Here is a 22,429-nt window from a genome sequence, read left to right on the forward strand (position 1 = left end):
AGGATCTGTTATGTCTCTTAGCAAAAAAATTGGCTCCATCAGGGCATTAATTCAGGGGACTGACACTTCACCTTTAACGTTCTGCCCTGCTCCATCCTCATCGCCGTGAGCCATGAGAGCCTCCTGAGCTGTTCTCCTATAGACCTACCTTGCCTGGTCAAAAAACAAATCAGTATTTTATTACTGGGTGCAAACTCAGGGGGAAGATTTTATTCAACATCTCTCAGTGGGACATTAAAGCTCCAAATTCCCTTTTCTGGAACACTTTGAGAAACAATATTACTTCTGTAATTTTTATTACAGGCATTTTTATCTTTTTGAAGAACCAAAAAGACTGCGTGTGTGCCCTTCATATCCATCCTCTGTCTAATACAGGACAGGAGAAGAAGGCTGCAGAGCTTCCTACACTGGGGTGTAAGTAGCCAGTATGAATAGAAGACTGGGCTTGGGAATTAGGACGGTTTGCTTGGGTTTAAAAAGCTTGAATGGCACTTCAAGACATTTATGTCAGACATGGTTTGTTTTTATTACCCTTTTTTTAATTTAAAAAAAACCCACACACACACAAAAAAACCACAAACCAAACCAAAACAAAACCCTAATCCATCCCTGCTGCTGCGATGTGGGACCAAAACCCGCGTTCCCAGCGCTCGGAACAGGTGAGAGGTGGAACTAAAGCCCAAAGGATTTTCTGCTCAGTGACTGTAGCTGAGTTTTACTGGGAGCTCTCTGGGAAATCTGGCACATCGTTCGGGGATGTGGCCATGAGGGAAGCGGAGCCCAGCTGCAAACAGGCAGTGCCGGAGCGAGAACCTCTGCAATGCAAACCGGGCTTTCTTCCGTGGAATCCCGGTTGTGTGCTGCCCCAGGGCCTTTGTACAAATAGCGTCACCGGAGCTGCACATTCTTTGTGGTAGGGATGGGATTTTGGGGGGGGTCAATAAAAAGGAGATTTAAAATGAGGGAATTGCTTTTACGTGCAACTGTTCTTGTCCTAAAGGGGCCATCAGCTCTGTCCCGAGAGCTGAGTTACGAGTGTGTGTGTTGAAAGAGCCGCAAGCCTTTAGGGGCTGCAGTTTGTGTGCCCTGTGCTGAGGTGCCCTGAGGAAATGTGTGAGCCGGAGGGAGCCGGGGCCGGGCGGAGGGAGCCGAGCTGTGGGAATGGGCGAATGGAGGCGGGCGCGGGCGGGACTAGGCGAGCGTGGGCGAAAGCGGCCGAAAGGGGCCGAGGAGGCGAGCGGAGCCGAGCTCTGCCGAGTTCAGCCGAGGTGAGCCGAGCTTTGCCGAAGAGGCGAATGGAGGCGAATGCGGCCGGAAATAGCCGAGCGTGGCCGACAGTAGCCGAAGCTGGCCGAGGAGCCGAGTGCAGCCGAACGGAGCCGAGCTCTGCCGAGCGCAGCAGCCCGGGCCGGGCGGGGCGCTGGGGCGGCGCCGGGGCGCTGGGAGGGATCCCCCTCCTGTCCCTCTCTCTCCCGCTCCATCCTCCTGCCCGTATTCCCCTGAGTGTACCCTCTCTTTCCCCCGTTTCCGTGTCCCCCCCAAACCCGGCTCCTTCCTGTCCTGTCCTGTCCCTGCCCCGCTGCTCCGTTCCATTCCCCCTCTCTCCCTCCTCTGTGCCCCGTCCCTCTTGCTGCCCTGCCGGCCTTTCCCTTCCCCGCCCGCTTTCCTCCGCAGCCCGACCTCCCTCCCCGCCCTTTCGCATGTCCCGCTCTCCCTCCTCTCTTCCCGTCGCCCCTTCGCTTCTTTCCCCCGCAGCCGCGGGGCTCGGGGCGCCGGAGAATAAAGCCCCGAGGGCCGGAGCCCGGCGCCCCCCGGGCCTTGCGGGAGTCCCCGCACGGGCCCGGAGCTCTCGGCGGATCCCCCGCGCCGCTCGGACCCCGCCCCGGCGCTGCCGGACCTGCGGCTCCGCCGGCATCGCGCTGCGAGCGGCCCCCGCTCCGTGCCGTGCCGGCCGTGCCGCGTCCCCGCCGCCTCTGCCGCTCCCTCTTTCTGCCCCTGGCCCGCGACAGCGAGGCGGGGCGGGAGCTTCGAGCCTTCTGGGGGCTGTCCCCCCCTTTCTTGTTGCGGCGGAGTCCCTTTCTGGGGGATGGAGGTGTGGGAAGGGCTGGAAGGGAGTGCTGGGCTGCTGTCCGGGGCAGTTGGATTCGCCCTGTGCCTTCTTCGGGGGTCAGGGTTAGGGGCTGAAGCCTCGGGGCTCTGATGGCATTTGGGGCACCCCAAGGTCCCCAGGAGAGGGACGCACACTGCGGTGGAGGAGCGGGTGGGTGGCGAATGAGGGGAGGGGGTCACGCTGGGTGCCGTCCCGCAGAGGGACCCAAAGCTGCCCCAAAATTCCCAGGGAGGGGTGTGTGTAGAATACCAAAACCTGGCAAGTGTTTCGTTTTCACAGCTATTGGTAAAGAATAGGAAGCTATGGCTAACCTCTTTTGGAAAGAAGCCCTCTCTCTATCCACTCATTTGTACCCAGGAATGTAGGAAACTCTGACTGTGGATGGGCAGTAGTTTTGAAAATCATGCCCTAGCCTTTTTCTCTAGGAACGAACCAAGCAAGTGCCCTGAAACCAGCGGAGCAGCTGCAGGGGCTGAAGGGAACAGAAAGGGCTCCCGGCACCTTTTGCCTTCGTTCTCTGCCATTCCCCCAAACGTGTCGCAGTCCCGGAAGAGGCGTTTGTCATGCAGCCTGCCAAAATAAAGACCTGTAAAATCCTAGTTCTGCCTTTTGTTTAACGTGTTTTTACTTCCTATTTATATCATCACAGAAAGCAAGGAAAGAATAAATATGTCTGGTTCCCACTATTGCTCCGTGCATGCATTTTTAAAGGCTGCTGTACTTCTGTCCTCTTTTTCCACTCCAAGCTTGACTTTTCCCCTCCTTTTTCGAGGTCTGCTGCTTTGGGTGTCCCAAGCAGGGCTGGGTTCCTCGGCAGGGGTCTTAGGAGTCGGTGCCGATTCTGCTTTTTCCGAAGGTGTAGCAAAGTGTGCCAGCAAAAGGACTGTTTTCTCCAGGGGAAAGCTTTCTTTCAATCACCATCAGTGCATGTATGTGTTTTAATTGTGTAACCAGGTGGATTAAGAAAAGCCGACAGCCGTAGCAGATTTCTGTTGAATCTGTATCTGTGAGAAGTGGGCTGTGTGCTGGAGACGGAGAGACGCTTTTGGAGAGTGGAAACAGCGGCAGGTGTGAGCTGTTAGGATGATGAGGGCTCAGAGCAGCCCCAGGTGTGAGTTATTAGGATGATGAGGGCTCAGACCAGCCACAGGTGTGAGTTGTTAAGATGATGAGGGCTCAGAGCAGCCACAGGTGTGAGCTGAGAGGATGATGAGGAGGGGGCGGCTCCTCCGGCGGCTGATTTAGGGGGTTTTCCTCACATCTCTTTTGCACGGAGCTGCTGGAGGAGAGGAGTTTATGAGGGGCTCTCGGGGCTGTCTCTTGGAAGGACGGTGAGTGCTTTGGACAGGGTCTGGGGGATCACCTGGATTCGTGGAGCATTGCTCAAAGGAGGAGCCGAGGGACAAACCTTTGTGCCGAGAAGCAGCAGCCGAGCAGGTGAGCTGGTGCGCTTTTTTAGCCGGGACTTTTCTCCTTTCCCTTGAAATTTCGTCATCCTGAGGTTGAATTGGAGGGGGCAGTCCTGTGGTCCCGCCTTTTAAGGGGTTTGGATTGAGGTAAGAAGCCCCCTTTTGCCATCATTTGAGGCAAGCCGCTTCTTTCCTGCTCTTCTAGGGGACGCAGTTGAAGGGGATCCCACATTTCTTTTCCCTTGTTGGAGGGAGGTGAGCGCCGGAGCGTGGCGTCAGAGTCGGGGCTTCAGAGGAAGGGAGCTGCAGCCGTGGCAGCGCTGGCAGGGCGGGGGTCGGGCTGTGCCGCTGCATTCGGGGCGCTTCTTCTGCCCCCGGCCCGGCAGCGAAGGGTGCGGCGCGGAGCCCTGCCGGCAGTGCCGGGGCTGGCCGGGGCGGAAGGGGAGCTGGGCGCGGCTGGGCTGCCGCGGGCCCGCCGGAGCCGCGCCGGTGCGAGCCGTGCGGAGCCGAGCGGAGCTTTGGCCGGGCCGGCGGGCGGGGGAGGCGGCGCGGGCGGGGCCGGTGCCGGCCGGTGCCGCCGCTCCGTCCGCTCCGGGCGCGGGGCTCGGGCGCCGCCGGGGCCCCCCGGGCCCGGTGCCGGCCCCGCCGGGCCGGGGGCAGCGGGCGGGGGTCTGCCGGCGCGGCGCCGCCTCTGCCTGCCGGAGGAGCCGCTTTCCTGCCGGAGCCGCGCTGCGCCCGGGGCCGGGAGCGCGGCTCCGCCTCTTCCAGCCTCCCTCGCTGCGCTGCTTTTGAGGCGCTCCTGACGAGTTTATTGGGTCGTAGTTGGTGTATGAGAAGGGTCACGGTGTACTTGTTGGTTGTTACGGTTCTTGGTTCAGGTGCTGTGACAAGGGTTTATTTGGATTGAGTTTGTTGTTGGATTTTTTTTTTTTTGTGCGATATGTTGGATTTTTTTTTTTCGTTGTTTTTATATTATAAAAATATAATTGTTGTTATCTTCTTAAAGGATATTTTTTTTAAGGTTTACAATAGTTTTTATGGGTCGTAGCATGAAGTACAGGGTTGGTTTTTAATTAGGTTGTGGTGGCTTTTATTAGCGCGAGTATGTAGTGTTAGTTTTGGTGGGTTTGAGGTAGTGTCCTGTAGTGAATTAGTGAGGGTTTTTTTTTAAATGTTGAGTATTGCTTTTTTAAAAATTCTCTTATAGAGGTTTTATTCATTTGGTTTGTTTAATTGTCGTGGATGTTATATTGTTACCGGTAATTTGGGAGTTATCGTTTATGGTTACATTTATCTTTTGGTGACGTGTTTATTTCTTGGTGGTATTTGTATTTTGATGGATTGAGGCATTATGGGTTTATTGAGTTAGGAGTAATTTTTTTGGTTGTTAATTTCAGTTTATTTATTTGAGTTTTTGTTTTAGTTTGATGTATTTGTTGGTTGCTTTTTATTAGTGGTTTTTTTTAGGAACTTGTGTATTTATACGGTGGATTTTTTAGGTAGTTTTTTATTTGGGTGCTTTTTATTGTCTAGTGGTTTAGATTTTTTTAATATCGTTTATTACTTTGGTTTTTAAAGATAACTTAGCAGAGTACTGGTTACTCTTTGAGTTAGTGTAGAGATCTGGTTTTCATTTTTAGTAGCTTTCAGGGTCTCTTGTATGGTTTGAAGTTTAGTATGTTGGTTGGACTTCTTTTTCTAGGGGGTTTTGTGATTTGTGGGTTTCTATAGGGCTATTTTTTATTTTTGTTTCATTTTTGTGATGTGCCTCACTAACAACTGGTAGTAAAAAGAGTAGTTTGGGGTTTTTTTTGCTGGTAGTTGGTTCTATGGTGGTGTATTTTTAGTTTCTGTTGTTTGTTTTTGGGTTTCTTTTGTTAGAGATTAAAGTTTTTATTTTGGGGTTAATTTGTAATTATTTTTAAGGTTTTAGGGCGATTGAGATTTTTTATATGGATGTCCTGTATGATAACAGTTAATTTATTTGCTTTATGTGGCATTGATGGCAGGGTAGAGGACATTTTTGTCTGTGTTTTATTGTTTGTTTCTGAGGTGGTTTGGCATTTTCTTATAGGTTGGGGTTCTTTTTGTTGGCTCATGGAGCCATTCTGGCTGTTTTTGATGAAATTGGTGGGAATTTGATGTTTCTTTTGTTGTTTTATTTTTAGGAATTGGATCTTTTCAGTAGGCTTTTTGATATTCCTTTTTTTTTTTTTTTTTTTGGTGGTGTAATAGTCTTTTAGAAGAATTTGGATGATTTTAAAAATATTTTTGTTATACTTTTCATCTAATGTTGTTGGATTATTACAGATGTTTTGGAGTTTTACTTTTTAAGTTTCATTTGGATGAATTTATGCTAGATGGTAGGATTGTGTTTTTATTTTTGGGGTAGTTGGTTGTAGGTGTATTGTATGTTTTTCAAGTGAAGGTAAATTGAGGTTTGTATTCAGTTGTTAGAGGAATGGAGAAAAATATTGGTAATGTTAACAGTGGTGTGTTATTTTGTGGTTTTTGATTTATAGTAAGTCTGGTACAGTAGTGTTTAATGGTGGCGTTATTTAAGGTATGATAGTTTATCGTTAATTCTTATTTGTTTTAGATTTGTGTGTAGGTTAGAGGAGGTTGTTGAAGGGTGAGTGGGTTTTGTAGATTAATTTTAGTGTTTCAGTTTATAGAGCATTTTTTGGATGGGAGTTACAGTATTTTGAGTTGTTTGGTATTGCTGGTGATGTATTGTTGAAGTCGTAAGGGGTATTTGTTGTTTTTTTTTCAAGAAGGTTTATTGTAGATAGTTTTAGATAGTTGTGGTGGGTTGCTTAATTGTTTTATGTTTTTTGGCTTTTTAGTAGTTGTTTGAAATATGTTAGAGTTTTTTGGGTTTATTGAAATACTTGATTTTGAGGAAGTTCCTGTTTAGAATGTATGATTTTTTTTTTTGCTTAAAATAAAAATTTTATATTTTATTTTTAGTGAGGTTTATTTTTTTTTTTCTTTTCTTACTGCTATATTTTGTGATATTTGTGTTAGGTTAGTAATAGGAATAGCTTTACTCTTATACGTTGAAATGAGAGTAGTGTGTAATGCGTACTGGTGTTCATAAAAATTTAATATTTTTATGGTTCTGATGTGTTAGGTTAATGAATTTATAAAGTTTACAAGACTTTTTTTTTTTTTTATTTCGATACAGGCAGGGTTATCTTAGTTTCAAGGATTTTTTGGCATAGATTAAGAGGTCTTATTGAGGGGATAGGACAGGGTGTCTCTGTCAATCTATTCGGATACTGGGTAAATAAAATTAATATTTTGGTAGAATTTTTGGATTTTGTTAGTTTATTTATTTATGAATTTGTGTGCCTGCAGTTGTAGTGTCTCTCAGTATCCATTCATGTTTGTGTGTGTTAGGCAGTCCACTCGTGTACCAGCGAGTCCCCCCTGCAAGCGGCCGCAGAGCCGCTCCTTCGCTCTCCTGGGAATTCGGGGAGCGGCACACGGCTCTGCGACGAAGCCTTGATCTTTGTCACTTGAAGGTGGCACCAGGGAGCCTCAGGAGCAGACGAGGAGTTGCTGTAAGTCGGGGAACTACTAGTGAGGGGGACCAGGGTCCACTCGAGTTTTGGGAACGCCACCTCACCTCGCCTGCTCTTCAGCCAGGCAGACCCTGCCAGGAGAGCGTGGGTGAAGCGTGTGGCCCGAGGAGCCCGGCGTTCTCAGGAGAATAATGGTGAGCAGCAGGATTGCTGGGTTTTGTCCATTGTGCAGCTAAGATCATGCAGTGATGTTTGGTGTTCTCGATTGTAGCTGAGCGCGGGACCACAGCCCGGTGACCATTGGACATTCCCCGCAGGCGAGGCAGCCTCCATTGGCACGCGATGTGGATTCTCATCCCCAGATGCCTGAGAGATAAGTTGAGTGCTCAGGCCCACAGTGGGGGTGAAAGCGGGGTGCTCTCATCCCCAGATGCCTGAGAGATAACTATAGGGGTCAGGCCCACATTGGGGGTGAAAGTGGGGTGCTGGGAGGGCCTTATGAATGAGCTTTGGGGGCAGGGATGTGCAAGAAGCATCTCCTAAGGCCATCTAAAGGCAAAAAGTGTCTGTTTTGATCACAGTGCTGAGGTGCTCAGGGCAGAGCAGTTGCGGTGTGTGTCCTGTCACTTGTCTCTGGTGCACTGTGTGTTCTTTGGGTCTCTCGGTCCTTTCTTCTCCTCAAAAGCTCTCTCTCCCTGTCCTGTGTCGTGGATGTCTGCACGTATTTTTCCTGGAGCTGTTCTGCCCTGCTGCATAGCCTGTAACAACACAAGTCCTGGGGACTTGAAATTGGCAGTGCAGGGTGTAGTTGGGCTCTAGATTGTATGGGGAGATTGGCTTAATATGTTTAGTCGTGTTAAGTTGTCCTGCAGCCGTTTGACACCAGTCCTAACTTTCTTTCAGATGCTGACAGTTCAAATCTGTGGCCAAGGGCCCCAGTCCTGGGTGAGGGTTTTCCCATGAGCAGGTCAGTCATTTTTTGCATTTGCAGGGGATGCTTGAAGGGTGTCTTTGTCACAGCGGTGTTCTTTGCCTTTATTTTCAGGAGGTCCAGGCAGATAGCAGCAGTCAAGGCCAAGTGTGCCAGGTGAGCAGTGGGCCAAAGCAGTTGTTTGTGCTCAGGTTTCAGGTTTTGGAGCAATTGTATGTATCTGTTCTTGTTTGTGTGTTTAGGGAATCCACCCAGAGTATGCCAAGCCCCTGTCACCAACAGCTGATGGCCTGGATTTCCTGTGCTTGTGAGCCCTCTGGATGTATTTTAGGACTCTGAGATGAAGCCTTGAAATTTTGTATTTCACGATGGCATCCAGAGAGCCTTTGGCAATGGCTGAGGAGTTGCGGTGAGTTGCCGAGGTAGGGAGGGGGAGCCAAGGTCCACTCGTGTTTCAGCCATGTCGAATCACTTTGTCTCTTCTTAACCCAGGCAGACCCTGCGATGACGGTGGCAGCCTCCGAGCCTGGCCAAAGTGCGTGGCCTGAGCATTCTTAGGAGAACGGTGAGTAGCAGGATTGCTGGGTTTTGTCCATTGTGCAGCTAAGATCATGCAGTGATGTTTGGTGTTCTCGATTGTAGCTGAGCGCGGGACCACAGCCCGGTGACCATTGGACATTCCCCGCAGGCGAGGCAGCCTCCATTGGCACGCGATGTGGATTCTCATCCCCAGATGGCTGAGAGATAAGTATAGGGCTCAGGCCCACATTGGGGGTGAAAGTGGGGTGCTGGGAGGGTTTTATGAATGAGCTTTGGGGGCAGGGATGTGCAAGAAGCATCTCCTAAGGCCATCTAAAGGCAAAAAGTGTCTGTTTTGATCACAGTGCTGAGGTGCTCAGGGCAGAGCAGTTGCGGTGTGTGTCCTGTCACTTGTCTCTGGTGCACTGTGTGTTCTTTGGGTCACTCGGTCCTTTCTGCTCCTCAAAAGCTCTCTCTCCCTGTCCTGTGTCGTGGATGTCTGCACGTATTTTTCCTGGAGCTGTTCTGCCCTGCTGCATAGCCTGTAACAACACAAGTCCTGGGGACTTGAAATTGGCAGTGCAGGGTGTAGTTGGGCTCTAGATTGTATGGGGAGATTGGCTTAATATGTTTAGTCGTGTTAAGTTGTCCTGCAGCCGTTTGACACCAGTCCTAACTTTCTTTCAGATGCTGACAGTTCAAATCTGTGGCCAAGGGCCCCAGTCCTGGGTCAGGGTTTTCCCATGAGCAGGTCAGTCATTTTTTGCATTTGCAGGGGATGCTTGAAGGGTGTCTTTGTCACAGCGGTGTTCTTTGCCTTTATTTTTAGGAGGTCCAGGCAGTTAGCAGCAGTCAAGGCCAAGTGTGCCAGGTGAGCAGTGGGCCAAAGCAGTTGTTTGTGCTCAGGTTTCAGGTTTTGGAGCAATTGTATGTATCTGTTCTTGTTTGTGTGTTTAGGGAATCCACCCAGAGTATGCCAAGCCCCTGTCACCAACAGCTGATGGCCTGGATTTCCTGTGCTTGTGAGCCCTCTGGATGTATTTTAGGACTCTGAGATGAAGCCTTGAAATTTTGTATTTCACGATGGCATCCAGGGAGCCTTTGGCAATGGCTGAGGAGTTGCGGTGAGTTGCCGAGGTAGGGAGGGGGAGCCAAGGTCCACTCGTGTTTCAGCCATGTCGAATCACTTTGTCTCTTCTTAACCCAGGCAGACCCTGCGATGACGGTGGCAGCCTCTGAGCCTGGCCAAAGTGCGTGGCCCGAGCATTCTTAGGAGAACGGTGAGTAGCAGGATTGCTGGGTTTTGTCCATTGTGCAGCTAAGATCATGCAGTGATGTTTGGTGTTCTCGATTGTAGCTGAGCGCGGGACCACAGCCCGGTGACCATTGGACATTCCCCGCAGGCGAGGCAGCCTCCATTGGCACGCGATGTGGATTCTCATCCCCAGATGCCTGAGAGATAAGTTGAGTGCTCAGGCCCACAGTGGGGGTGAAAGCGGGGTGCTCTCATCCCCAGATGCCTGAGAGATAACTATAGGGGTCAGGCCCACATTGGGGGTGAAAGTGGGGTGCTGGGAGGGCCTTATGAATGAGCTTTGGGGGCAGGGATGTGCAAGAAGCATCTCCTAAGGCCATCTAAAGGCAAAAAGTGTCTGTTTTGATCATAGTGCTGAGGTGCTCAGGGCAGAGCAGTTGCGGTGTGTGTCCTGTCACTTGTCTCTGGTGCACTGTGTGTTCTTTGGGTCTCTCGGTCCTTTCTTCTCCTCAAAAGCTCTCTCTCCCTGTCCTGTGTCGTGGATGTCTGCACGTATTTTTCCTGGAGCTGTTCTGCCCTGCTGCATAGCCTGTAACAACACAAGTCCTGGGGACTTGAAATTGGCAGTGCAGGGTGTAGTTGGGCTCTAGATTGTATGGGGAGATTGGCTTAATATGTTTAGTCGTGTTAAGTTGTCCTGCAGCCGTTTGACACCAGTCCTAACTTTCTTTCAGATGCTGACAGTTCAAATCTGTGGCCAAGGGCCCCAGTCCTGGGTGAGGGTTTTCCCATGAGCAGGTCAGTCATTTTTTGCATTTGCAGGGGATGCTTGAAGGGTGTCTTTGCCACAGCGGTGTTCTTTGCCTTTATTTTCAGGAGGTCCAGGCAGATAGCAGCAGTCAAGGCCAAGTGTGCCAGGTGAGCAGTGGGCCAAAGCAGTTTTTTGTGCTCAGGTTTCAGGTTTTGGAGCAATTGTATGTATCTGTTCTTGTTTGTGTGTTTAGGGAATCCACCCAGAGTATGCCAAGCCCCTGTCACCAACAGCTGATGGCCTGGATTTCCTGTGCTTGTGGGCTCTCTGGATGTATTTTAGGACTCTGAGATGAAGCCTTGAAATGTTGCATTTCACGATGGCATCCAGGGAGCCTTTGGCAATGGCTGAGGAGTTGCGGTGAGTTGCCGAGGTAGGGAGGGGGAGCCAAGGTCCACTCGTGTTTCAGCAATGCCGAGTCACTTTGTCTCTTCTTAACCCAGACAGACCCTGCGATGATGGTGGCAGCCTCCGAGCCTGGCCAAAGTGCGTGGCCTGAGCATTCTTAGGAGAACGGTGAGTAGCAGGATTGCTGGGTTTTGTCCATTGTGCAGCTAAGATCATGCAGTGATGTTTGGTGTTCTCGATTGTAGCTGAGCGCGGGACCACAGCCCGGTGACCATTGGACATTCCCCGCAGGCGAGGCAGCCTCCATTGGCACGCGATGTGGATTCTCATCCCCAGATGGCTGAGAGATAAGTATAGGGCTCAGGCCCACATTGGGGGTGAAAGTGGGGTGCTGGGAGGGCCTTATGAATGAGCTTTGGGGGCAGGGATGTGCAAGAAGCATCTCCTAAGGCCATCTAAAGGCAAAAAGTGTCTGTTTTGATTACAGTGCTGAGGTGCACAGGGCAGAGCAGTTCTGGTGTGTGTCCTGTCACTTGTCTCTGGTGCACTGTGTGTTCTTTGGGTCACTCGGTCCTTTCTTCTCCTCAAAAGCTCTCTCTCCCTGTCCTGTGTCGTGGATGTCTGCACGTATTTTTCCTGGAGCTGTTCTGCCCTGCTGCATAGCCTGTAACAACACAAGTCCTGGGGACTTGAAATTGGCAGTGCAGGGTGTAGTTGGGCTCTAGATTGTATGGGGAGATTGGCTTAATATGTTTAGTCGTGTTAAGTTGTCCTGCAGCCGTTTGACACCAGTCCTAACATTCTTTCAGATGCTGACAGTTCAAATCTGTGGCCAAGGGCCCCAGTCCTGGGTCAGGGTTTTCCCATGAGCAGGTCAGTCATTTTTTGCATTTGCAGGGGATGCTTGAAGGGTGTCTTTGTCACAGCGGTGTTCTTTGCCTTTATTTTCAGGAGGTCCGGGCAGATAGCAGCAGTCAAGGCCAAGTGTGCCAGGTGAGCAGTGGGCCAAAGCAGTTGTTTGTGCTCAGGTTTCAGGTTTTGGCGCAATTGTATGTATCTGTTCTTGTTTGTGTGTTTAGGGAATCCACCCAGAGTATGCCAAGCCCCTGTCACCAACAGCTGATGGCCTGGATTTCCTGTGCTTGTGAGCCCTCTGGATGTATTTTAGGACTCTGAGATGAAGCCTTGAAATTTTGTATTTCACGATGGCATCCAGAGAGCCTTTGGCAATGGCTGAGGAGTTGCGGTGAGTTGCCGAGGTAGGGAGGGGGAGCCAAGGTCCACTCGTGTTTCAGCCATGTCGAATCACTTTGTCTCTTCTTAACCCAGGCAGACCCTGCGATGACGGTGGCAGCCTCCGAGCCTGGCCAAAGTGCGTGGCCCGAGCATTCTTAGGAGAACGGTGAGTAGCAGGATTGCTGGGTTTTGTCCATTGTGCAGCTAAGATCATGCAGTGATGTTTGGTGTTCTCGATTGTAGCTGAGCGCGGGACCACAGCCCGGTGACCATTGGACATTCCCCGCAGGCGAGGCAGCCTCCATTGGCACGCGATGTGGATTCTCATCCCCAGATGCCTGAGAGATAAGTTGAGTGCTCAGGCCCACATTGGGGATGAAAGCGGGGTGCTTTCATCCCCAGATGGCTGAGAGATAACTATAGGGGTCAGGCCCACATTGGGGGTGAAAGTGGGGTGCTGGGAGGGCCTTATGAATGAGCTTTGGGGGCAGGGATGTGCAAGAAGCATCTCCTAAGGCCATCTAAAGGCAAAAAGTGTCTGTTTTGATCACAGTGCTGAGGTGCTCAGGGCAGAGCAGTTCTGGTGTGTGTCCTGTCACTTGTCTCTGGTGCACTGTGTGTTCTTTGGGTCTCTCGGTCCTTTCTTCTCCTCAGAAGCTCTCTCTCCCTGTCCTGTGTCGTGGATGTCTGCACGTATTTTTCCTGGAGCTGTTCTGCCCTGCTGCATAGCCTGTAACAACACAAGTCCTGGGGACTTGAAATTGGCAGTGCAGGGTGTAGTTGGGCTCTAGATTGTATGGGGAGATTGGCTTAATATGTTTAGTCGTGTTAAGTTGTCCTGCAGCCGTTTGACACCAGTCCTAACTTTCTTTCAGATGCTGACAGTTCAAATCTGTGGCCAAGGGCCCCAGTCCTGGGTCAGGGTTTTCCCATGAGCAGGTCAGTCATTTTTTGCATTTGCAGGGGATGCTTGAAGGGTGTCTTTGTCACAGCGGTGTTCTTTGGCCTTTATTTTCAGGAGGTCCAGGCAGATAGCAGCAGTCAAGGCCAAGTGTGCCAGGTGAGCAGTGGGCCAAAGCAGTTGTTTGTGCTCAGGTTTCAGGTTTTGGCGCAATTGTATGTATCTGTTCTTGTTTGTGTGTTTAGGGAATCCACCCAGAGTATGCCAAGCCCCTGTCACCAACAGCTGATGGCCTGGATTTCCTGTGCTTGTGGGCTCTCTGGATGTATTTTAGGACTCTGAGATGAAGCCTTGAAATTTTGTATTTCACAATGGCATCCAGGGAGCCTTTGGCAATGGCTGAGGAGTTGCGGTGAGTTGCCGAGGTAGGGAGGGGGAGCCAAGGTCCACTCGTGTTTCAGCCATGCCGAGTCACTTTTTCTCTTGTTAACCCAGGCAGACCCTGCGATGACGGTGGCAGCCTCCGAGCCTGGCCAAAGTGCGTGGCCCGAGCATTCTTAGGAGAACGGTGAGTAGCAGGATTGCTGGGTTTTGTCCATTGTGCAGCTAAGATCATGCAGTGATGTTTGGTGTTCTCGATTGTAGCTGAGCGCGGGACCACAGCCTGGTGACCATTGGACATTCCCCGCAGGCGAGGCAGCCTCCATTGGCACGCGATGTGGATTCTCATCCCCAGATGCCTGAGAGATAAGTATAGGGCTCAGGCCCACATTGGGGGTGAAAGTGGGGTGCTGGGAGGGCCTTATGAATGAGCTTTGGGGGCAGGGATGTGCAAGAAGCATCTCCTAAGGCCATCTAAAGGCAAAAAGTGTCTGTTTTGATTACAGTGCTGAGGTGCACAGGGCAGAGCAGTTCTGGTGTGTGTCCTGTCACTTGTCTCTGGTGCACTGTGTGTTCTTTGGGTCACTCGGTCCTTTCTTCTCCTCAAAAGCTCTCTCTCCCTGTCCTGTGTCGTGGATTTCTGCACGTATTTTTCCTGGAGCTGTTCTGCCCTGCTGCATAGCCTGTAACAACACAAGTCCTGGGGACTTGAAATTGGCAGTGCAGGGTGTAGTTGGGCTCTAGATTGTATGGGGAGATTGGCTTAATATGTTTAGTTGTGTTAAGTTGTCCTGCAGCCGTTTGACACCAGTCCTAACTTTCTTTCAGATGCTGACAGTTCAAATCTGTGGCCAAGGGCCCCAGTCCTGGGTCAGGGTTTTCCCATGAGCAGGTCAGTCATTTTTTGCATTTGCAGGGGATGCTTGAAGGGTGTCTTTGTCACAGCGGTGTTCTTTGCCTTTATTTTCAGGAGGTCCAGGCAGATAGCAGCAGTCAAGGCCAAGTGTGCCAGGTGAGCAGTGGGCCAAAGCAGTTGTTTGTGCTCAGGTTTCAGGTTTTGGCGCAATTGTATGTATCTGTTCTTGTTTGTGTGTTTAGGGAATCCACCCAGAGTATGCCAAGCCCCTGTCACCAACAGCTGATGGCCTGGATTTCCTGTGCTTGTGTTGTGGTTTGACACGGAAAGATAATTTTTTCTGGAAAGAAGAGGTTAATTTAGATATTGACTAATTGAAAGTAGATACGCTTCTGAGAACATAGAGGGGTTGAAAGTAGAATTCCCAGGGGAACTCGCTTTTTTTAGTTTTAGTTAGCGTGCAGTGCAGACCTTCTCCTGCTTAGCTATGAGTTGAGTAGGGGAGGGGAAGCTTATAGTCTGAGAAAGGTAGGCTGAAAGCCTTAAGAATAGTGGAAAGACTAGAACTGAGCTGGCTTCTGCAGATGGAAGGGTGGAAAAAATCTGAGATGTCTCCATTTCTTCCCTTTAGAGTTCTTCTCTTAAGAAGGAGAGAGAGAGAAAGCCGCAAGGAAGGAAGAGCGGGGGGAGCTGCTGCAAGGTGCCCAGTTGTGTGGGAGTTGCTAGATGTCCAAGCATTGAGCCATTCTGGGAGTTCAAACTTTTAACCCTTCTTTAAAAAATAAAAGCTTTATGAATTTTCCTTTCCCCTCCTCAGTTTGAAAGAGAGGAAGAGAGACACTTTAGACTCTGAGATAGAATGTTGGAAGGAAGAATTCTGGATGGGAAGGGGACAAGGAGTGACTTTTGGCTAGACTTTTCCATGTTAGCCACAACCTAAACCAAATCTTCTCCATCAAGAGGGACTGTGTTTTAGGAAGATGCCAGTGAGTCAAGAGACCTGCTTCAGCTAAAAAAAAGACAAAAATAGAGTGAACAGAGAAAAGGTTAAGAGGTTTGTAGTGGCGCCCCCTTGCCCTAAAAAAGAAAGAGAAGAGAAGAGAAGAGAAGAAGATCTCTGTTCTTGAGCCCTCAGCCCCAGGAGAAAATAGAGGGGACTGTGGTCCCAAACAATAAAAAACTAAACTGTTGTTTTCTCCCCTCTTGGCAGGGCATCCTTAAAAGGGAAAATCCTAAAGGCAGTGACCATCCATGCATTAGTGGTGAGAGCACTGTGCATAGAAAAGAGAAGGGTCACCATGGCAAACTTTTTCTCCGGGTAGTGCCATGTGTGACATAGAAACACAAGATTGTAGAGCTGTGTTTCTTAGGGGGTCTGTGGCACAGAAGAAACTCTGTTCCCTCAATAGACTGAGTATCAATTGTTTGGAGGGTAGAAACCTAATTGAGGTCCAGATTGTGTCTCACTGTGGTTTATTAGAGTTAGGTAGCAGAAGAGAGGAATATTTTGCAAGGTTTTCATTTAGATCTTTGTGTAGTTTTTTTTTCCCTTCTTTAGTTTTCTCTTTTCTTTTGTAGTAGTAGTTTAATAAAGTTTTTTCCTGTTATCAAGCTTAGGCCTGCTTTGCTCTATTCTAAATTCCACTTCACAGCATTCCAAGTAAAGATCACATTTTCATAGGAGCACTGGCATTGAGCCAGTGTCAAACCATAACATTTGGTTCCCTGACCGGGAAAAAATAAGATAAGATCAGATAAGATAAGATAAGATAGTAATAAGGTGAATGCTGTGAAATGGGATCAGGAAGAATAAGAGCAAAGCATGTGTTGAGTTTTGAGATGAATTGGGGTAGAGATTTAGTGTAAGTTACTGTTTTATGTAAAATGTGTTGAATGTAATTTTAATAATGATTTTTTTTTTGTAGTCTGTGTTCTCAGAGGCGAAGGGTGGAATGTCGTGGTTTGACACGGAAAGATAATTTTTTCCGGAAAGAAGAGGTCAATTTAGATATTGACCAATTGAAAGTAGACACGCCTCTGAGAACACAGAGGGGTTGAAAGCAGAATTCCCAGGGGAACTCGCTCTCTTTAGTTCCAGTCAGCGTGCAGTGCAGACCTTCCCCCGCCCAGCCACGAGCTGAGTAGGGGAGGGGAAGCCCATAGCCTGAGAAAGATAGGCCGAAAGCCCCAAGAATAGTGGAAAGACTAGAACTGAGCTGGCCCCTGCAGATGGAAGGGTGGAAAAAATCTGAGATGTCTCCATTTCCCCCCCCCCAGAGTTCCTCTCCCAAGAAGGAGAGAGAGAGAAAGCCGCAAGGAAGGAAGAGCGGGGGGAGCTGCTGCAAGGTGCCCAGTTGTGTGGGAGTTGCTAGATGTCCAAGCATCGAGCCATCCTGGGAGTTCAAACTTTTAACCCTTCCTTAAAAAATAAAAGCTTTATGAATTTTCCTTTCCCCTCCTCAGTTTGAAAGAGAGGAAGAGAGACACCTTAGACCCTGAGATAGAATGTTGGAAGGAAGAATTCTGGATGGGAAGGGGACAAGGAGTGACTTTTGGCTAGACTTTTCCATGTTAGCCACAACCTAAACCAAATCTTCTCCGTCAAGAGGGACTGTGTTTTAGGAAGATGCCAGTGAGTCAAGAGACCTGCTTCAGCTAAAAAAAAGACAAAAATAGAGTGAACAGAGAAAAGGTTAAGAGGTTTGTAGTGGCGCCCCCTTGCCCTAAAAAAGAAAGAGAAGAGAAGAAGATCTCTGTTCTTGAGCCCTCAGCCCCAGGAGAAAATAGAGGGGACTGTGGTCCCAAACAATAAAAAACTAAACTGTTGTTTTCTCCCCTCTTGGCAGGGCATCCTTAAAAGAAAAAATCCTAAAGGCAGTGACCATCCATGCATTTGTAGTGAAAGCACTGTGCATAGAAAAGAGAAGGGTCACCATAACAAACTTTTTCTCCGAGCAGTGCCATGTGTGACATAGAAACACAAGATTGTAGAGCTGTGTTTCTTAGGGAGTCTGTGGCACAGAAGAAACTCTGTTCCCTCAATAAACTGAATATCAATTGTTTAGAGGGTAGAAACCTAATTGAAGTCCAGATTGTGTCTCACTGTAGTTTATTAGAGTTAGGTAGCAGAAGAGAAGAATATTTTGCAAGGTTTTCATTTAGATCTTTGTGTAGGTTTTTTTTCCCTTCTTTAATTTTCTCTTTTCTTTTGTAGTAGTAGTTTAATAAAGTTTTTTCCTGTTATCAAGCTTAGGCCTGCTTTGCTCTATTCTAAATTCCACTTCACAGCATTCCAAGTAAAGATCACATTTTCATAGGAGCACTGGCATTGAGCCAGTGTCAAACCATAACATCTTGTGAGCCCTCTGGATGTATTTTAGGACTCTGAGATGAAGCCTTGAAATTTTGTATTTCACGATGGCATCCAGGGAGCCTTTGGCAATGGCTGAGGAGTTGCGGTGAGTTGCCGAGGTAGAGAGGGGGAGCCAAGGTCCACTCGTGTTTCAGCCATGTCGAATCACTTTGTCTCTTCTTAACCCAGGCAGACCCTGCGATGACGGTGGCAGCCTCCAAGCCTGGCCAAAGTGTGTGGCCCGAGCATTCTTAGGAGAGCGGTGAGTAGCAGGATTTCTGGGTTTTGTCCATTGTGTAGCTAAGATCATGCAGTGATGTTTGGTGTTCTCGATTGTAGCTGAGCGCGGGACCACAGCCCGGTGACCATTGGACATTCCTCGCAGGCGAGGCAGCCTCCATTGGCACGCGATGTGGATTCTCATCCCCAGATGCCTGAGAGATAAGTATAGGGCTCAGGCCCACATTGGGGGTGAAAGTGGGGTGCTGGGAGGGCCTTATGAATGAGCTTTGGGGGCAGGGATGTGCAAGAAGCATCTCCTAAGGCCATCTAAAGGCAAAAAGTGTCTGTTTTGATCATAGTGCTGAGGTGCTCAGGGCAGAGCAGTTGCGGTGTGTGTCCTGTCACTTGTCTCTGGTGCACTGTGTGTTCTTTGGGTCTCTCGGTCCTTTCTTCTCCTCAAAAGCTCTCTCTCCCTGTCCTGTGTCGTGGATGTCTGCACGTATTTTTCCTGGAGCTGTTCTGCCCTGCTGCATAGCCTGTAACAACACAAGTCCTGGGGACTTGAAATTGGCAGTGCAGGGTGTAGTTGGGCTCTAGATTGTATGGGGAGATTGGCTTAATATGTTTAGTTGTGTTAAGTTGTCCTGCAGCCGTTTGACACCAGTCCTAACTTTCTTTCAGATGCTGACAGTTCAAATCTGTGGCCAAGGGCCCCAGTCCTGGGTGAGGGTTTTCCCATGAGCAGGTCAGTCATTTTTTGCATTTGCAGGGGATGCTTGAAGGGTGTCTTTGTCACAGCGGTGTTCTTTGCCTTTATTTTCAGGAGGTCCAGGCAGATAGCAGCAGTCAAGGCCAAGTGTGCCAGGTGAGCAGTGGGCCAAAGCAGTTGTTTGTGCTCAGGTTTCAGGTTTTGGAGCAATTGTATGTATCTGTTCTTGTTTGTGTGTTTAGGGAATCCACCCAGAGTATGCCAAGCCCCTGTCACCAACAGCTGATGGCCTGGATTTCCTGTGCTTGTGAGCCCTCTGGATGTATTTTAGGACTCTGAGATGAAGCCTTGAAATTTTGTATTTCACAATGGCATCCAGGGAGCCTTTGGCAATGGCTGAGGAGTTGCGGTGAGTTGCCGAGGTAGGGAGGGGGAGCCAAGGTCCACTCGTGTTTCAGCCATGCCGAGTCACTTTGTCTCTTCTTAACCCAGGCAGACCCTGCGATGATGGTGGCAGCCTCCGAGCCTGGCCAAAGTGCGTGGCCCGAGCATTCTTAGGAGAACGGTGAGTAGCAGGATTGCTGGGTTTTGTCCATTGTGCAGCTAAGATCATGCAGTGATGTTTGGTGTTCTCGATTGTAGCTGAGCGCGGGACCACAGCCCGGTGACCATTGGACATTCCCCGCAGGCGAGGCAGCCTCCATTGGCACGCGATGTGGATTCTCATCCCCAGATGCCTGAGAGATAAGTTGAGTGCTCAGGCCCACAGTGGGGATGAAAGCGGGGTGCTTTCATCCCCAGATGGCTGAGAGATAACTATAGGGGTCAGGCCCACATTGGGGGTGAAAGTGGGGTGCTGGGAGGGCCTTATGAATGAGCTTTGGGGGCAGGGATGTGCAAGAAGCATCTCCTAAGGCCATCTAAAGGCAAAAAGTGTCTGTTTTGATCACAGTGCTGAGGTGCTCAGGGCAGAGCAGTTGCGGTGTGTGTCCTGTCACTTGTCTCTGGTGCACTGTGTGTTCTTTGGGTCTCTCGGTCCTTTCTTCTCCTCAAAAGCTCTCTCTCCCTGTCCTGTGTCGTGGATGTCTGCACGTATTTTTCCTGGAGCTGTTCTGCCCTGCTGCATAGCCTGTAACAACACAAGTCCTGGGGACTTGAAATTGGCAGTGCAGGGTGTAGTTGGGCTCTAGATTGTATGGGGAGATTGCCAGAACATGTTTGGTGATGCTAAGTTGTTCTCCCCCCTGCCAGTCCCTCTGGGACTCCCCCTTCCTCCCCATATCTCAATTGGGAGATCTGACCCCTGGGACCCTACAAAACTCTCTCGGTACCCCTAAAAAGATCCCCCAGGGACCTACCTTGATCTTTCTGGGACCCTCTGAATGATCCCCAGTAACCCTAAGGGATCCCTGGTACCCCCCAGTGGTCCCCAGGACACCCTGGGATGCCCTTGGGACCCCTCCCCATATGACCATTGAGAGACCCCCTTGAACACTCCATGCCCCCCTCCCGAAATCCATCTGGATTTCCAACCCCCAGAGTGACATCGCTGGGACCCCTGCATCCCTCCCCACCATCCCCAAGAACCCGCAGAGCCTTCCTGTGGTGTCAGTAAGGGCTACAAGCAGTGACAGAACTGCTTCTACTGCGTCCTGTACCTGCTATGGGAGCACTGGGAGGGACACTGGGAAAATCAGGAGGGAAGTGGGAATGTTGGGTGGCACACTGGGAGGGAACTGGGGCAGCTGAGACGACTTGGGGACACCTGGGAGAGATCTCCTGTGGAAAAGGAGACAAAGGGAGCCGAAGTCATCCCAGTGCCATGGGATATTCCAGACGGAGATCCCGGGGCCACCCAGGACCACGGCAAGAGCAGTCAGGCCATGAGCCGGGGGCAGCTTTGGTGTGGAAGGCATCTGGCATCCCATTTGGAATTTCAGGAGGCCCAGTGGTGTCCACAAGGCCGTGAGCACAAACAGTGCTTCTTTTCCCTGGGAAAGAAAACTCACCAGTCCAGGTTCCTGATGTCAGTTTGTAGGGCTCCCTTGGGTCTATCAGGGCAGCACAAGTTATAAGTTGGGGCAGATGAAGTCTCGGAGATCTCCTTTGATGTTTGTACTTGTTGCTGTCAGGGCCCAGCCCAGGGCCACAGGATCTTGTGCGCAAATTCCAGACTTTTTGAATGGGAAAGAAAACTCACAAATCCAGGATCCTGATGTCAGTTTGTAGGTCTCCCTTGGCACTGTAGTGGCAGCACAAATTTGAGGTGGGGACAGCTTTGTTCTGGGAGATATTCTTTGATGTTCCTATTTCTTGCAGTCAGCCTCCCACCCTGGGTCAGGGGGTCCTGTGCGCTAATTCCAGCCTTTTTCCCTGGGAAAGAAAACTCACCAGTCCAAGTTCCTGATGTCAGTTCGTAGGGATGCCTTGGGTCTATCAGGGCAACACAAGTTTGAGGCCGGGACAGCTTTGTTCTGGGATGCATCCTTTGATGTTTGGCGTTTTTGGAGTGAGGTGACAGCTCAGGGCCTGGGGCACCTGGGCACATTTCCCAGCCTTTTCCCTGAAAAGGAAACTCACCAGTCCAGGTTCCTAATGTCAGTTTGTAGGGCTCCCTTGGGACTCTCAGGGCAGCGCAAGTTTGAGGTGGGGGCAGATGAAGTCTCGGAGATATCCTTTGATGTTCTTATGAGTTGCAGTCAGGCGCCTGCCCAAGGCTAGGGGGACCTTTGCTCTAATTCCAGCCTTTTTCCCTGAAAAGGAAACTCACCAGTCCAGGTTCCTGATGTCAGTTTGTAGGTCTCCCTTTGCACTGTACAACTAGCACAAGTTTCAGGTGGGGATAACTTCGGTTTGGGGTCCATCCTTAGATATAAGGATTTTTTGCGGTCAGGGTCCAGAACAGGGCTGGGGGCCCCTGGGCACATACTTTGGCCATTTTCCCTGGAAAGAAAACTCAGCAGTCCAGATTCCTGATGTCAGTTTGTAGGTCTCCCTTGGCACTGTAGTGGCAGCACAAGTTTGAGGTGGGGACAGCTTTGTTCTGGGATGCATCCTTCGATGTTTGGAGTTTTTGGAGTGAGGCGCCAGCTCAGGGCCAGGGGCCCCTGGGCATATTTCCCAGCCTTTTCCCTGAAAAGGAAACTCACCAGTCCAGGTTCCTGATGTCAGTTTGTAGGGCTCCCTTGGCACTGTACTGGCAGCACAAGTTTCATGTTGGGGCAGATGAAGTCTCGGAGATATCCTTTGATGTTCTTATGTGTTGCAGTCAGGTGCCTGCCCAAGGCCAGGGGTAACTTTGTTCTAATTCCAGCCTTTTTCCCTGGAAAGGAAACTCACCAGGCCAGGTTCCTGATGTCAGTTTGTAGGGAACCATTGGAACTGTCAGGGCAGCGCAAGTTTGAGGCCGGGACAGCTTTGTTCTGGGATGCATCCTTTGATGTTTGGAGTTTTTGGAGTGAGGTGCCAGCTCAGGGCCTGGGGCACCTGGGCACATTTCCCAGCCTTTTCCCTGGAAAGAAAACTCACCAGTCCAGGTTCCTAATGTCAGTTTGTAGGGCTCCCTTGGGACTCTCAGGGCAGCGCAAGTTTGAGGTGGGGACAGCTTTGTTCTGGGATGCATCCTTCGATGTTTTGATTTTTTGCATTCAGGTGCCCACCCAGGGCCGGGGGCCCCTGGGCTCATTTCCCAGACTTTTCCCTGGAAAGAAAACTCACCAGTCCAGGTTCCTAATGTCAGTTTGTAGGGCTCCCTTGGGACTCTCAAGGCAGCGCAAGTTTGAGGTGGGGGCAGATGAAGTCTCGGAGATATCCTTTGATGTTCTTATGAGTTGCAGTCAGGCGCCTGCCCAAGGCCAGGGGG

General features: G+C 50.0%; 3 long non-coding RNA genes across 3 annotated transcripts; all 3 read left to right on the forward strand.

The window, feature by feature from the left end:
* The first annotated feature begins 345 nt into the window (after nt 1-345).
* On the forward strand, nt 346-963 carry LOC144248568 (uncharacterized). Its single transcript, XR_013341849.1, has 2 exons — nt 346-414; nt 660-963. It is a non-coding gene; the product is annotated as an uncharacterized LOC144248568 (long non-coding RNA).
* Nucleotides 964-13,010: 12,047 nt separating this feature from the next.
* LOC144248573 (uncharacterized) lies at nt 13,011-13,346 on the forward strand. The gene is made up of 3 exons (XR_013341854.1): nt 13,011-13,085; nt 13,165-13,206; nt 13,293-13,346. It is a non-coding gene; the product is annotated as an uncharacterized LOC144248573 (long non-coding RNA).
* An 899-nt stretch (nt 13,347-14,245) lies between these two features.
* LOC144248569 (uncharacterized) lies at nt 14,246-14,580 on the forward strand. Its single transcript, XR_013341850.1, has 3 exons — nt 14,246-14,320; nt 14,399-14,440; nt 14,527-14,580. It is a non-coding gene; the product is annotated as an uncharacterized LOC144248569 (long non-coding RNA).
* The last annotated feature ends 7,849 nt before the right edge of the window (nt 14,581-22,429 follow it).

The sequence above is a fragment of the Lonchura striata genome, unplaced genomic scaffold (assembly GCF_046129695.1).
Source record: "Lonchura striata isolate bLonStr1 unplaced genomic scaffold, bLonStr1.mat Scaffold_185, whole genome shotgun sequence".
Taxonomy (NCBI): Eukaryota; Metazoa; Chordata; class Aves; order Passeriformes; family Estrildidae; genus Lonchura; species Lonchura striata.